Source organism: Citrus sinensis, chromosome 2, assembly GCF_022201045.2.
Source record: "Citrus sinensis cultivar Valencia sweet orange chromosome 2, DVS_A1.0, whole genome shotgun sequence".
Lineage (NCBI taxonomy): Eukaryota > Viridiplantae > Streptophyta > Magnoliopsida > Sapindales > Rutaceae > Citrus > Citrus sinensis.
This window is the reverse complement of record NC_068557.1, coordinates 10700534-10714624: the sequence shown is the minus strand read 5'-3', so window position 1 is coordinate 10714624 and position 14091 is coordinate 10700534. Positions and strand designations below refer to the sequence as shown.

Below are 14091 nucleotides of genomic sequence, written 5' to 3'. Positions count from 1 at the left end.
TGCAAATAGTTTGATGTAGTTGTCGTTGTCTCTTGTGTTGTGTTTGTGAATGTGAATAAATGTTGGTATGATAATGAAGAAGAAGAAGAAGATGGTGGTGATGATGAAGAGGGTAGAGTTAAGGAGAGGAAGATGTTTGCTATTTGATGAGCGTAATTTATCTACATATTTTACCCTTAGTTATTTAATTGCTAGTTATTTTTATTTGTTATTTTTAATTAATTAAATTATTTTATTGAATAGGGAATTAATTGGAGATTATAGATAAAAAAAAATGACATAAAGAGCTCAATTTTAGAAGCATTAGGCATATATGCATGTGAATTAAAGCCAAGGAAACCGAACTCAACAAATTCATTCATCATGCACATGCGGACAAAGAGAGAAAGTGATATTAGCTTTACAAGTGGCCAGCACATGAGGATTAAAGGAAGCTTAATTGGGCTTTGCATAAGTGGGCCGATTGTTAGCTCATGTGAGGCAGTTTATTTGCAATCAAAATTTGACAAGGATTCAGCTGATTATAAAAGCCGACTTTAGCTTTTGAAAGGGTAGCCGCTACATGCAAAAAGAAGCAGCAATCGACAGAGAATAGAGAGCAACGACAGAAGCAATAGTTCGCCTTCCCATGGCTGATTTTATTTATTTTGTTACTCCCAATTCAAGTATGTCTAACTAATTTTCTTATACTGAGGTTCAAAATGAAACCCTATTCAATAAAATAATTATCTTTTTAATTAATTCCCTACATATGTGCTTTAATGTTTATGGTTCTTATTTCACATGATTAGTTGGATGTTATTAAAATATTTTCACCAATTTTGTCATGCATTATTGATTGTTACAATGATATTTGACTAAATCTCTGCTTGGATCTATAAAGTTTATATATGATTATCTTTGATTATGTGTCTTTCATTAAATAGTTTACACATAGTGTTTAGGAAAACTTTGACTCTTTGTTATTCAATATGTTTACATGGGATTCTTAGATATCATACTATTAAGCAGAAAAAGAACCTACATTAGATTTAATTTTATTTGGGCTTAATTGTTATATCCATGAGATGACATAGATTGATTTCGAATTGTCACTCTAAAATTGAGAATTAATTAATAATTAGATAATTACTAGTTGAATAGTGGTGGATTCTAAAACCTTGGTAATTTTTGTTCTATTGAATTCTCCTTTGTTTTAATTGTTTTCTTAGTTTAATTGGTTTAATTTTCTTAGAAACTCAATTTGCTCAACTAGGTTAGGATTAATATTAATTTTAGATTTAAATTAGATTTTTCAATTTATAACAATCCCTATGGGTTTGATCTCGTTATCACTATTCTATTTTTATATTCGTGTGTTTGCGAGTATATTAAAATTTTAACACTATTGAGAGAAATTTTGTAACAAAAAAAAAGAAAGTGCAGATTTAAGTCAAGTGAAAGCAGGCAAAATGTAAAAGGCTCATTTTATGGAATATAATTCCTACAGTGAACTCTAGAATTTCCTCTGTAAGTCAACTGTTATTATTTGTCTAAAACTTTAACCACAAGATCTCTGCACAATCAATCATTCACTGAACTTTTTATAATCTTCCAACATTTTCCTACTTGCATTCCACCACAAAAGATAATCCAACATTTTCCTATAAAGGTTCATTGCATCCTCAACTTTCCTTAATTTCGAAAAGTACCTAGAGAAATAATTACAGGTTGCAGTAGATGGTAGGAAACCCCTGATAATCATCATTTTAAGAATCTTACTAGCTCCTTCAAGATCACCCGCCTTACAATAACCCTTCACCAAAGAATTGTAAGTAAACATTGTGGGATGTTCACACAATGTTTGGGAAGAAAATAGAAGGTCTAATAACAAACCGCCGCGTGTCGATATTAAGAAACTGGTTTATGTTGGGTACCTTAGATGTTCTGGAGGGTACCTCGGGTACCTCTCGTTGGGGAATAGAGGTTAGAAAATATTCATAAAAATGTCAAGAAATAGATAAACCCAAATCTCAAAAAGATCGACTGATTTCCTATAAAAAAATAAGGAATCAATGAGAAAATCTCGTGCTACAAAAGAGGGGATAACAACCTGTCACACCGGTAAATAAGCCAAAAATGTTGATGCTATAATAGTTGGGACCACTAGCTTTCTCCTGTCACGCCTGCAAATTCTCAATAACTTTAACAGAGGTATGCAGGACCACCCCACCACACCTGACATGTATACACGCCTCAAACTTGCTCTCCACGCTTATTTTTGAAATGTCCAAGCTGCCACATGTATGAAGGATAAAAGTAGCTCTGACATGATAGTAAGGAACGCTAATAAAATACACTAGGTGGCACGGCAGCCGGGGTACACCTTATAAAATACTCAGGTTTAATTTTTATTACGAGAGCCAATACACACACGCGCGCACACACACACACACACTACAAGACCTAAGGTTTCTTCAACCTCTAGCCTCTATTACTAAGAGCTTACAAGCTCTCTAACCTGAGATAACCCAACTCTGACTTGAGCGTCAAAGTGTGGTTGCCGGCCACCCCCGGCTCCACCTCTGACCTTTTTCTCATTGTTTTGCAGGTTTAAGGCTGCTTTTAGAGCTTTCTGCAGTTGGATTCAAACTTCCCACCATATCTACCACCCTTTGACTCTTCCTTCACTCCATAAAAAACCAAAACAGTCTGTACACTCAGAACAAGCAAGGCACCCTACTTCCCAACAAAAATAAATTTATTGTTCTTAGTTTAGTTTTATGGCTTTCATTCATATACCCAAAATCTACTAAAAATAATTGGCACTGTCTGTGGGGAGCGCATAAAAGCCACCACACGGTACTAAGCTTGTCGATACGTGTGCTTACGCAACCATGGTACCCGACGTGCCCGCTGATGACACAATACTAGATCATGATAGATTAGAGGACCACAACAGTGATGAAAGAAAGAAAAATTTGTCAAGCAGTCAACTGATATTCCCCCCCGATGAAGAGCACGTTACCCATAAGCACTTCGATGATTTAGCCTACATGATTCTTAGAGTGGTGGGATCCCGAGTACCCGAACCAATCGCTTCCCTGGTGATTCAAGATGTTCCACCTCTGCGCGGCGATTAACAGATCATACCAAGATCTGAAATACCTGAGGGCAATAGACCAAAGCATAGAACATCGTGTACCTGTTCAAAGTTTTAAACCGGCGGCTCACGGGAAGAATGTTCTACTACCTTTTGCTATTCCCGTAGTAGTTAGGATATCAAACACAAACGAAAGGCCCAAGAAGATCTCTGGCACAAGTTGAATGCCAAAAGAGCTTCCCAAACGATTGCAGCCTTCTCAGGTGCACCTGGGTACCCTGTGAGTTCATGGAAAAAATGAAGTACCTTGAAGCTCAAGTAAGGCTCTTCTCTGAAAAGTAAAATGCTATCAGTGCTCCAACACCAGTAACATATAGCTCGCCATTCATCGTGGAGATTCAAATAGTTGTTCTCCTGGAAGTGTTCGTTATGCCTCAAATACTGCAATACTCAGGTACCTCGGATCCCATAGAACATACTGAGTTGTAACGTGACCAGATGTTGATTAAAGGTGTGGACGACAATGCTATGTACTGGATGTTCCAGCATACCTTCACTGGTCTGGCCAAATCGTACTTTCGATCACTGAAGGCAGGTAGTGTATCTTCTTTGGACTAACTATTAAAAGATTTTGTTCATGAGTTTGATTATACTTCCTCCGAAGATATTGCATCTTCCAAGCTTGCTTTTATCAAGCAAGAAGAATTGAAGTTTTTAGCCTAGTATATAACCCGTTTCTATCAAGAGGTGTTGCACATCAGTACGTTTGGCCACCAACACACTCTCACTCATTTTGAGAACAATTTACTTTATGGAAAGTTGTGGCAATCATTTCAAAAGCACCGTCCCATCTCATATAGGGAAGCTCGCTCTCGAGCTTTACAACAAATAGAGATGGACGAGATGTGTCACTTAAAACGAGAGGAAGAAAAAGTAGAAGCTGTAAAAAGCAAGGAGAAACCAAAGATATTTGAGGAACCCCAGGCACACTCCAGAACACCTTGGGTAGAGAATTAAATTTCCTTGGTGTACCCTAGGTACCCCAGTTTGTTAAGCCACCACCTCCAGAACGACGAGAATCTCCACAGAAATCCTAATATGATTCTTTTTATCCTTTGAATCAATCTCCAAATCATATTTTCTACCAGATTAGAGATACATGCATACTATGTCCACCCAAGCCAATACAAAAGTACCCCAATATGAAGCATAGTTTGAAATATTGTGAGTTCCATGAGGATTTCGGCCATAACATCGTGAGTGTTTTCACTTGTGGGAGGAAATCGAGTCCTTAATCATGAGCAAGTACCTCAAGGAGTTTGTGGCCGATATGCATGAGGCTATGAAGTTTCTTGAGCAAGATGAGGGTAAACAAATTGCTGACCTTAGTCATGAGGTTGAGGCACCCCGGGGGTCTAAGAAATGAGTTTATGTTCAAATGATAGCAGGAGATCCTACCATCATGGATGAATCCAGTTGAGCCATCAAGCGTTACAACAAGTCACCGATCTTGGGTTGCACTAGCAAAGATGTCAACTTTGCTAGTCAAAATCACTCTAGGGTACCTTGGGTGCTCGACCATCCAATCCCAATTCTTTTTACGGAGAAAAATACAGAAGGTATCTTATACCCCCATGATGATGCCTTAGTCATAACACTAAAAGTTGCCACTAGCAAGGTAGCGAGGACACTTGTGGACACCAGTAGCTCTGTAGACGTCATCTTTAAAAGCACATTGGATCAGTTGCTTATTGAATCACCAAGAATCACTTATATGACACGTCACTTATCGGTTTTGCAGGAGACATGGTCATCATGAAGACTATTATCACTTTACCCATTACCTTAGGCAAGGTATCCCACCAAGTCGTCCATATGATTGATTTCCTTATTGTGATCACCCAGGTGCCTATAATATTATCTTGGGAAGACCATTATTAGCGACAATTAAAGCGGCAATCTCCATGCATTACCTCGCCATGAAGATTAGTCAATTATTGACATAAGCTTTTCTTATTTCTATTCATTTAACTAACTTTGCATAATGAAACAATAGTAATAGATCAGTGCATAACATATATAAGCCCAAAATACTAAGAAAGCTTCTTTTCTGCAGGTGAATTTTAGTGATAATGGAGATTGAATTGCGTAGAGGTATTTTTCTAGGGATGATTGTGACTGATACAGACCTAAAATCAAAGAAATTGTTTGTTAGAGGCAACTTCTGCAGTGGCCAACGATGGCACTCTGACGGTCAAGTCAGTTGGAAGTTAAAGGAGATAATGAGTTTCAGAAAAACTCTTGAATAAGAGGAAATTTTAGTATTTTGTATAAGTGAGAGAACTTACCTACTTTGAAAAATTGACTTGATATTATATGGTGAAGTATCCCTAAAGACATCTTAGCGTCTTTTTGGACATGTAGCGGTTCACTATTGGTTGTTTTCTTTCTCATGTAGGGATTTAAGAGCAATTTAGCCTTTTTATTGAGGCTTTTGGGCTTCCTTAGGCTGGACAACTATCCTTTAAGGGACTATCCTTGCTGACACTATGTCTTCAACCCTGAATTATTTCAAGTAAGTCAATTGAGAGGAGAAACATCTGATTTAATTAAAGATTAGGCAATCAGATGTGTCTGTGGTTCCTTATTCTTATATATGATTCATGTGATCTATAATGAGATATTTGGAGACAGCCCATGGGGACCATGCTGTAGTGATGTGTCATGGCCTTATTGGTGAAGCTGTCAGTGCCTCTGTAACTCTTAAGTGATTTAAATGGCTATTTTTTGGGATCTTTCCGTTATGCTCTCATCCTTTTGACTTTTTCTTCTTTCTTCTTTCTTCACAGGGCTTCAAAGATCAAGTGAAATGTTTTCACACGTGTCATATCCTAAATAGTTCTTTTTCAAATTTTGCCGCCGACAACACACACACACACACACATGTATATAATATTGATCTAGTCCAGAATCCTAAACTTTATTAATGTCTGAGCATGAAAGCTCTAAATAGGTGAATTGAACATTTTTTGTGTGCTAACTATTGTAAAACCTTTTGAACAAATGAAATACTATAATAGTCATATAATAATTTAATGATATCTTGCCATATGTATGTATGTTTACATTGACTATTTTTCATACTACTCTCTGTCCTATTATTATTGATTAGTTATACTACTTTCAATGTACAAGAGATTTTCTTCCTATAACTAGACATTACTATCGATTTTCCATTGTAACAAATTATTTTAAACTTTAAGTTTAAGAAGAAACGAGATATAATTAAATAAAAGAACTAGAGAATTTCATTAGACCTAAAAACTTTTCTAAGCTGTACAAATAGCACAATTCATATTTTATCATATTACATTATCAACAAAAACAAACAGCTTATGTAACTTCATAAAAAAATAAATTAAAGAACTGTCTCATATCTTGTTATAAATATATATACTACTCTAGTTTATATTTTTTAAGCTTTTATAGATAACAATAACTTGACTTTAATAATCACCTAATTATGCAGTTTGAGGCTCGGGGTCATGTTGTTTCACTTTCAATTTCAAGACAATTCTCCACTTAGAAGAAAAGAGTGATTGATAATTTGGACAACTTTTCAAGATTCAAGCACTTGGACAATCTTTATTCTTTATCTCTCTTTAAAATGGGTCTAAATGGGTCCATATTTTAAATATGGGAAGAGACATGTTATATAGCAGCCACTGGCTTATTAGGGTTCTATTTGTTGTGTTGGGAATTTGATTGGTGAAGCAGACAAGCAACTAAAGTGAAAGTGAGAAATAATAAGACAACAAAATCACACAGGATCACCAAAATTTACGTGATTCGGCTTTTAGATTACGTCCATGGTCGAAGATAGAAGAAAAATATTTGACTAGTGAAATGAAGATTACAAGTATTGTAATACTTTTGGCTCACTACGCAGAACCCTAATACACCAAATCTCTCGCTCACTAATCACTAAACTCTCACTTGACCTTTTCTCCTCTCAAAACGGATCTAAAGAAGATGAGAACAATTGGATACTGAGAAGGAAAATGAAGCCCTCTATTTATAGCTTCATTTCCTCTCCCTTTTTCAATTATAATAATAATATTATTTTATTATTTTTTCTTTCTCTGCTCTTTTTTTTCTTTATTCCAGTCAAGAAGGAAGCAACGCCTCCTTCTTCAAAATGGGCGTGCCCGCCTTCTAGAAGGGTGGTGCCTGCATGCCATTTTTATCATTCTCCCACTTGGAGATTAGATTGAACCAATTAATCTTCACACCATCTTTTCTACTTCGCCATTGTCATGTTGTTTACATTTCTGTAAGGCCACAAGAGGACCTACTTCATATAAACTTGTCAGAATTGATTGGTTTGGTCATAACATCTGCTAGATTATCCTTAGTATGAATTTTCTGCAAATCTACACTTCCATCTTCCACTGCTTCTCAAACCAAGTGATACCGTACCCCTATGTGCTTTGTCCTAGAATAAAAGTCTAGATTCCTTGCAATGTGCAAGGCACTTTGCTTCGCCATTGTCATGTTGTTTACATTTCTGTAAGGCCACAAGAGAATCTACTTCCTATAAACTTATCAAAATTGATTGGTTTGGTCATAACATCTACTAGATTATCTTTGGTATGGATTTTCTGTAAATCTACACCTCCATCTTCCACTGTTTCTCGAACAAAGTGATACTGTACCCCTATGTGCTTTGTCTTAAAATAAAAGTCTAGATTCCTTGCAATGTACAAGGCACTCTGACTGTCACAAAATATAAAAATTTTCTCTTATTTGTGCCCGAGCTCCTCTAATAACATTTGTATCCAAATAGCTTCCTTGCAAGCTTATATAGCTGCCATGTATTCTACTTCTGTTGTATCTAAGGCCACAATAGTCTGCAGTTTCGAAACCTAGCTTACAGCTCCTCCTACAAGTGTAAACATATAGCCAGTAATGGATTTTCTTTTCTCAACGTCGCCTACAAAATCTAAATCCACATATTCTTGACAATAAATTTTGATCCTCCATAACATAATGCAACATCCAAGGTTCCTTTGATGTACCTCAGAATCATCTTCACAGTTTTCCAATGCTCTCCACCACGATTCGCCATGTATGTACTGACTGCTCCCACTGCTTGTGCAATGTCTGGTCTTGTAGAAATCATAGCAAACATTAAACTTCCCACTGCTGATGCATATGACATTCGAGACATCGCCTTCCTCTCTGCTTCATTGCTAGGACACATACTTGATGATATCTTGAAATTAACAGGAAATTGGATAGAAATTGACCTACAATCTTGCATGTTGAAACGTTGTAAAATTTTCTTCGAGTAGTTTTTCTAAGAAAGCTAAATATTCCTGTTATTTCTGTCTCGGTAAATTTGCGTCCATAAAATCTTGTTTGCTGGTCCCAAGTCCTTCATTTCAAATTCCTTAGCCAACTATGTTTTTTATTTTTGAACTCGATCTTTGTTGGGGCCTGCTACCAACATGTCATCCATATATAACAGTAAAATGATAAAATCATTTTCTTCAAACCTTTTGTAATATATACAATGATTTGAACTGAGCCTGATGTATCCAAGGCTCATGATGAAGGAATCAAACTCCCTAGCCAACTATTTCTTTAATTCTTGAACTCGATCTTTGCTGGGGCCTGCTACCAACATGTCATCCACATATAACAGTAAAATGATGAAATCATTATCTTCAAACCTTTTGTAATATATACAATGATATGAACTGAGCCTGTTGTATCCAAGGCTCATGATGAAGGAATCAAATCTCTTATACCAACACCTCGGTGCCTGGTTGAGACCGTATAGAGATTTGTTCAACCTATAAACCAAGTTCTCTTTGTCTATTTCAGCAAAACCTTCTGGTTGGAGCATATAAATCTCTTCTTCAAGTTTTCTATGAAAAAATGCAGTTTTCACATCTAACTGCTCTAGATGTAAGTCAAATGTAGCACACATTGCCAAGACTACTCTGATTGTTGTGAGTCAAACTACCGGAGAAAATATTTCATTGAAGTCAATACCTTCCTTTTAAGCATATCTTTTCACCACCAATCTTGCACGATATCGCTCCACTTAGTTATTGCCATCACATTTGATTTTGTAGACCCATTTGTTACTAATAACTTTTCTTCCACGTAGTAGTAGTACAAGTTCCCATGTCTTATTTTTGTGTAGAGCTTTAATTTCTTCCTGAATTGTTGTTATCCAAAAAGCAACATCTGGACTGTTTAAAGCTTCTCAGAAAGTTGATGGCTCTCTATCCTATATTAGAAGACAGTATGCAGTATTGATCTCTGTAACATACTCTAAGTGCCATGCTGGAGGTTGTCTCTCACGAGTTGACCGTCAAACTTCTGGGGCCTTGGACTTGACTGTTTCTTATTCCTCAAATTAGTGCTGCTTTGAAAGAATCTGAATCTTCTAGATTATTTTTCACATATACCGGCACAGTTTTTGACTTTTCATTTACAATGCTATCATCTCCATCTCTCTTTTGCAGTTGATCTTCTACAAAGATAACATCTCTGCTAATAACAATCTTAAGACAAAATCACAAAGGTAAAAATAAACTTAAAAACCTAATTTCTCTACAACCAGACCTACAAGCTTAAGCCGCCACCACTATCCAAACTCCAAACATAAAACTTGAAAGCGGCAATATACTAGTCACCACCACCAAATCGCGATTTAGACTAGCAAAATGAGTCGTTGGGTCATGTTCGTATCGTGTCAAATTTAGATTGACTTAAACACAACTCATTTAATAATCGTATAAAAAATATTGAGGTCTTTACACGACACGGAAAATGAACAGGTTACCCAATAACTTATTTAATATCTATATACTTAACAACATTTAAATAAAATATTTGCACTATACAAATCAACCAAAATATTTACTTATTTACATGATTGAAGTTCTAAATCTATACAAAATTTTATAAATGAAACATTATGTGTATATTCATTCTTCCCCAAAAAAAGAAAAAAAACGAATCATATCCAATTTTGATTTAGAATCGAAAATATAATCATGACATTAGTCGGGTAAATAAGTTAAGAACTTTGATCCTAACCTAATACGAAGAAAAATCATGCCAACTCACACCTGACCCATCTAATGATTGAGTCAAATTTAATCACACATACCCATTTATTCGTGTTGTATTTATGTTAGATAATCGTATCAAATTTTTCCAGCTCTAATGCCACTGTCCACTACGAAACCAAACCGACGAACTGCACCACCTCTGTCCACTGTACCAAGCTATCAACCTTTGTTTTGATCGCGCCTGCTACCACCAAGCATGCCAGATCCATGGTCACGCCACGTCACCAAGTCAGCAGCCTTCCAGCCTTTTCTTTGAACGTGCCTCGCCAACAGATGCTCTTGTCTCGCTGCCATTTGCCACGTATTCTTTGGTATATTTTATTTCATTTTTTGTTTTTTTGTTGAAAAATTAATGAGAAAAAATGAAAATCTACTCTATACTCATATTCAAAGAGGCATGTTTTCTTTTTTGTTTGAAGCCTTGATCATCTAGTTGCATATATACTTATTCTGACTTTGAAGATGCTGAGGTTTATAAACTTAAATAGCTCATTCCTTGCTTAAGCTCTTAGGGCAAATACTAACTTCATTTCTTTAATAGACTAGGAGTCGAGCCATGGTTTTGCTGCGTGTAAGACTTTGGATAGGCTTTTTGAGGACAGGTGGCAAAATCTCAATGTAAATAAATAAAATAACGTTACAATCAATTAAACAAAGTAAGGTTATTTTTATTCCTTGACAAGACCCGCATATTCCGTATTAAGCGAAACAAACTAAAGATAAATTCTGAAGAAAAGTCATAAAATAATATAGGTAGCCTACCTAACTAGCATCTTATTGTGATCAAGGAGAACTAGTATTGAAAAATTAAAATCTTAATTTTCAGTTAAAATAATTATTTTTCAAGAATTTGAATGTGAAGTCCATTAGGGAATATGAGGCCAGGCTTTCGAACGCCATCCCCTCCTTTGATGATAGACCAGCTGTAGGTTGTAACTAAGTAATGAAGAAAAACTGCCATTTGAAGCTTTGCTAAGTCAGCTCCAGCACAAAGTCTTGTGCCACCACCAAAAGCCATGAAACTCTTCGATCCAGCATGCAGTTCTTTTCCCTGAACGTAATTCATATTTAATTGGAATCATTAATCAAAATTTTAATTTGCCGATCCAGTTGATCACAGATTATAATAAAAAAGCCTACTTTATCATGTAAATCAATTATTGTTACGTACCTCCCAACGCCATGGATTGAATGCAAGAGGGTCCTCATATTTTTCTGGAGTGAAATGAACAACTGATGAAGCCACCATAACTAGCCAGCCTGCTGGAATCGTGTATCCTGCTAGAGTTATATACAAACAAGTGTTTCTTATATTAAACATCTTGTTACATACAATTAATGCAAGTGATAAGTTGAAATTAAACTCACCCTTAATCTGCACGTCCTTGGATGCTTTCCTGAAAACCCCCGGTACTATATTTGCAAGCCGAACAGTTTCATTGATGACCTCGAAATCAAAATAAGTTTCAACTAATATGACTTTCATCTATTAGATAATAAAATAGAGTATTTCATTCGAATTAAATTACTAACCACCGTAATATATGCCATAAATTATTAATAGAAAATTTTTAATAAATTTCAAAAGTAATTCGTCGATTGAACTCACCATATGCGAAAAGGTCATTGATTTATATTCTTCCCATGTAACTTCAGATTTGTTGCCATTTTTCCTGCTTCTGAGAATTCCCTCATGCTCTTTCTGGACAAAACTATAGCATTTTGTTATTTAGGGTGGCATAAGAGGAATGCAAAGGATTAAATGTTTCAGCTAATTAAACATATTATTAATTGTTATGCAGATACAAACCGTTAATTCTGCTAACACGTCAGGATTATCAAAAATATATTTCACGAGTAATGTGATGGCTTGAGAACTAGTTTCATATACAGCAAAAAGAAGCAGAAAGACCAAGTTGATTGCATTAGTTTCATCCATAAAGCTGTCTTCTTTCTCCACTTCAGCTACTAAATGATCCATGAAATCATCACAATATATTTTTGACGCTTTCCTCTCCTGGTAGATGTTCTCAATCACCTTTGTTGCTTTTTTGCGTCCCTAATTAATTATGACTACAATGAGATTGAAAATTTAATGAAAATATCTACATTGACTATAATTAATTATATAATACTAGCAAATTCGTTCAATTCTTAATTTGAAATATAGTATGAGTATTCAGTAGTATTAATGCTGTTTTGATAGAGAAGTACTGACGGATTTGACAGAAAATAGAAAATACTATTTTTATTCAGTCGCAGAATAATAAAGTACTATTTTTATTCAAATGCTGTAAGGTAGCAACATTTTCAATTTCAATCGCAACAACAATAAAAGCCCATAATGCCAATGAAGCTAAAATAATTAATATCTCACTTTGAAACATAAAAGCATTTAGTTTTTTCTTTTTCTTCTAAATCCTATAATTTGTATCTCTCATACTTCTATTGTATTGGACCCACTTATTTATATATGACATGTATATATTTATTTTGAAAATTTATCATGTAATCAGTAGTTATAATTAATTCACACATATTATACATGAACTAAATAGGCATAGTACATCAACAAAAATACTCTAAAATATCTTGCATGATCATATAGGGTAGTACAGTATTTTTTTAAAAAAAATACTCTATGTATGTCAAAATATTTTTCTGGTACGGTACCTGTAAACAAGCATGGAAGGCGGTCCCGGGAATGTTCAAAGGAAATGAGAGAAGACCATCCATGAAGTCTTTGAAATACTCTCTGAGCTTCTTCACATCTTGAGTTTCATCATAACTGATTAGTTTCTTACAAAAATAGTCAAATATCATCTGCACCCAAATTAAAATAAAGAAATTAATTGTCATAAATAGTCCGAATTTATAGGCGTAGGTCTTAATTGAGTAATTAACAAACTTACTTGTGCAGCTCCTTCTTTGACATCGTAGATGCCGCAGCTAGCCCATGAATGTAGATGCCTGCGAGTGGTCTGATCGACGCCGTGCAGTAATTTTGCCCTCAAGTTTTCAGGGCCAACAAGATGCAAAATCAAGTTTCTTAGATACTTATGAAAGTTTTCATGGATTGTGAGCATGCCATTTCGCCCCATAATTTGAAGAAAACTCTCGGGGTACGACACAGGAAAAGTTTTATTTTCCTGCAAGATCTTATAGTTTATTTCTGGATCTGTTGATACTATCACCTTCTGCCCAAATAGATTTGTTCGAAATAATGGTCCATATCTGAAATGAATTATATTTAATCAATTATTTGTTTATCAATCTTAATTAATACTTTCATTTACACACATAAATTAATTCCCCATAGGCCATTGCCTGCATCTGGCCAGATCATAAGCAACGGAATAACATGTGTATACGTGTGTGTGTGTAGATAACTACTCGTGTAAATACTTTTCATAACATTAGAAATTGATTTATGTTAAGCAATCGAATTGTCATTGTGATCTTACCGAGCCATTCTGTTTGTGATGAACGGTGGGATATCGTACAATCCATGTTGAGAGAGGAATTGAAATGTCTCTCCAATAATGGGCAAATCCCATTGAACCAGGAGGTAGCTAGTGTTTTAGGGAAATACTTCGGTGAGACCAGACGTGATGAGCAGATGTTTGGTGGCAGAATTCTGCGAGCAGGTGTCTCCTGTAAGAGCCAGGTAGCAAGGGAACAGGAGCAGGAATATTCTGCTCGTCCACGAATATGCCATTCGCGAGGCCGAACCCTTGCTAGAGGCATAGGGTCACTCCCGCTCGGGTTCGAGGCGAGGAGACCCGGTCAACGGCAGTTGGCGAGACGTGCCTTCCTATCCGAGAATCAAGGCACGAGATTCATCTCCATTCGCCCATC

The 14091-nt window shown here is 35.7% G+C and overlaps 1 pseudogene; it reads right to left on the bottom strand.

The window, feature by feature from the left end:
• Positions 1-10880: 10880 nt before the first annotated feature.
• LOC102625415 (cytochrome P450 87A3-like) lies at positions 10881-13790 on the bottom strand (annotated as a pseudogene).
• Between the last annotated feature and the right edge of the window lie 301 nt (positions 13791-14091).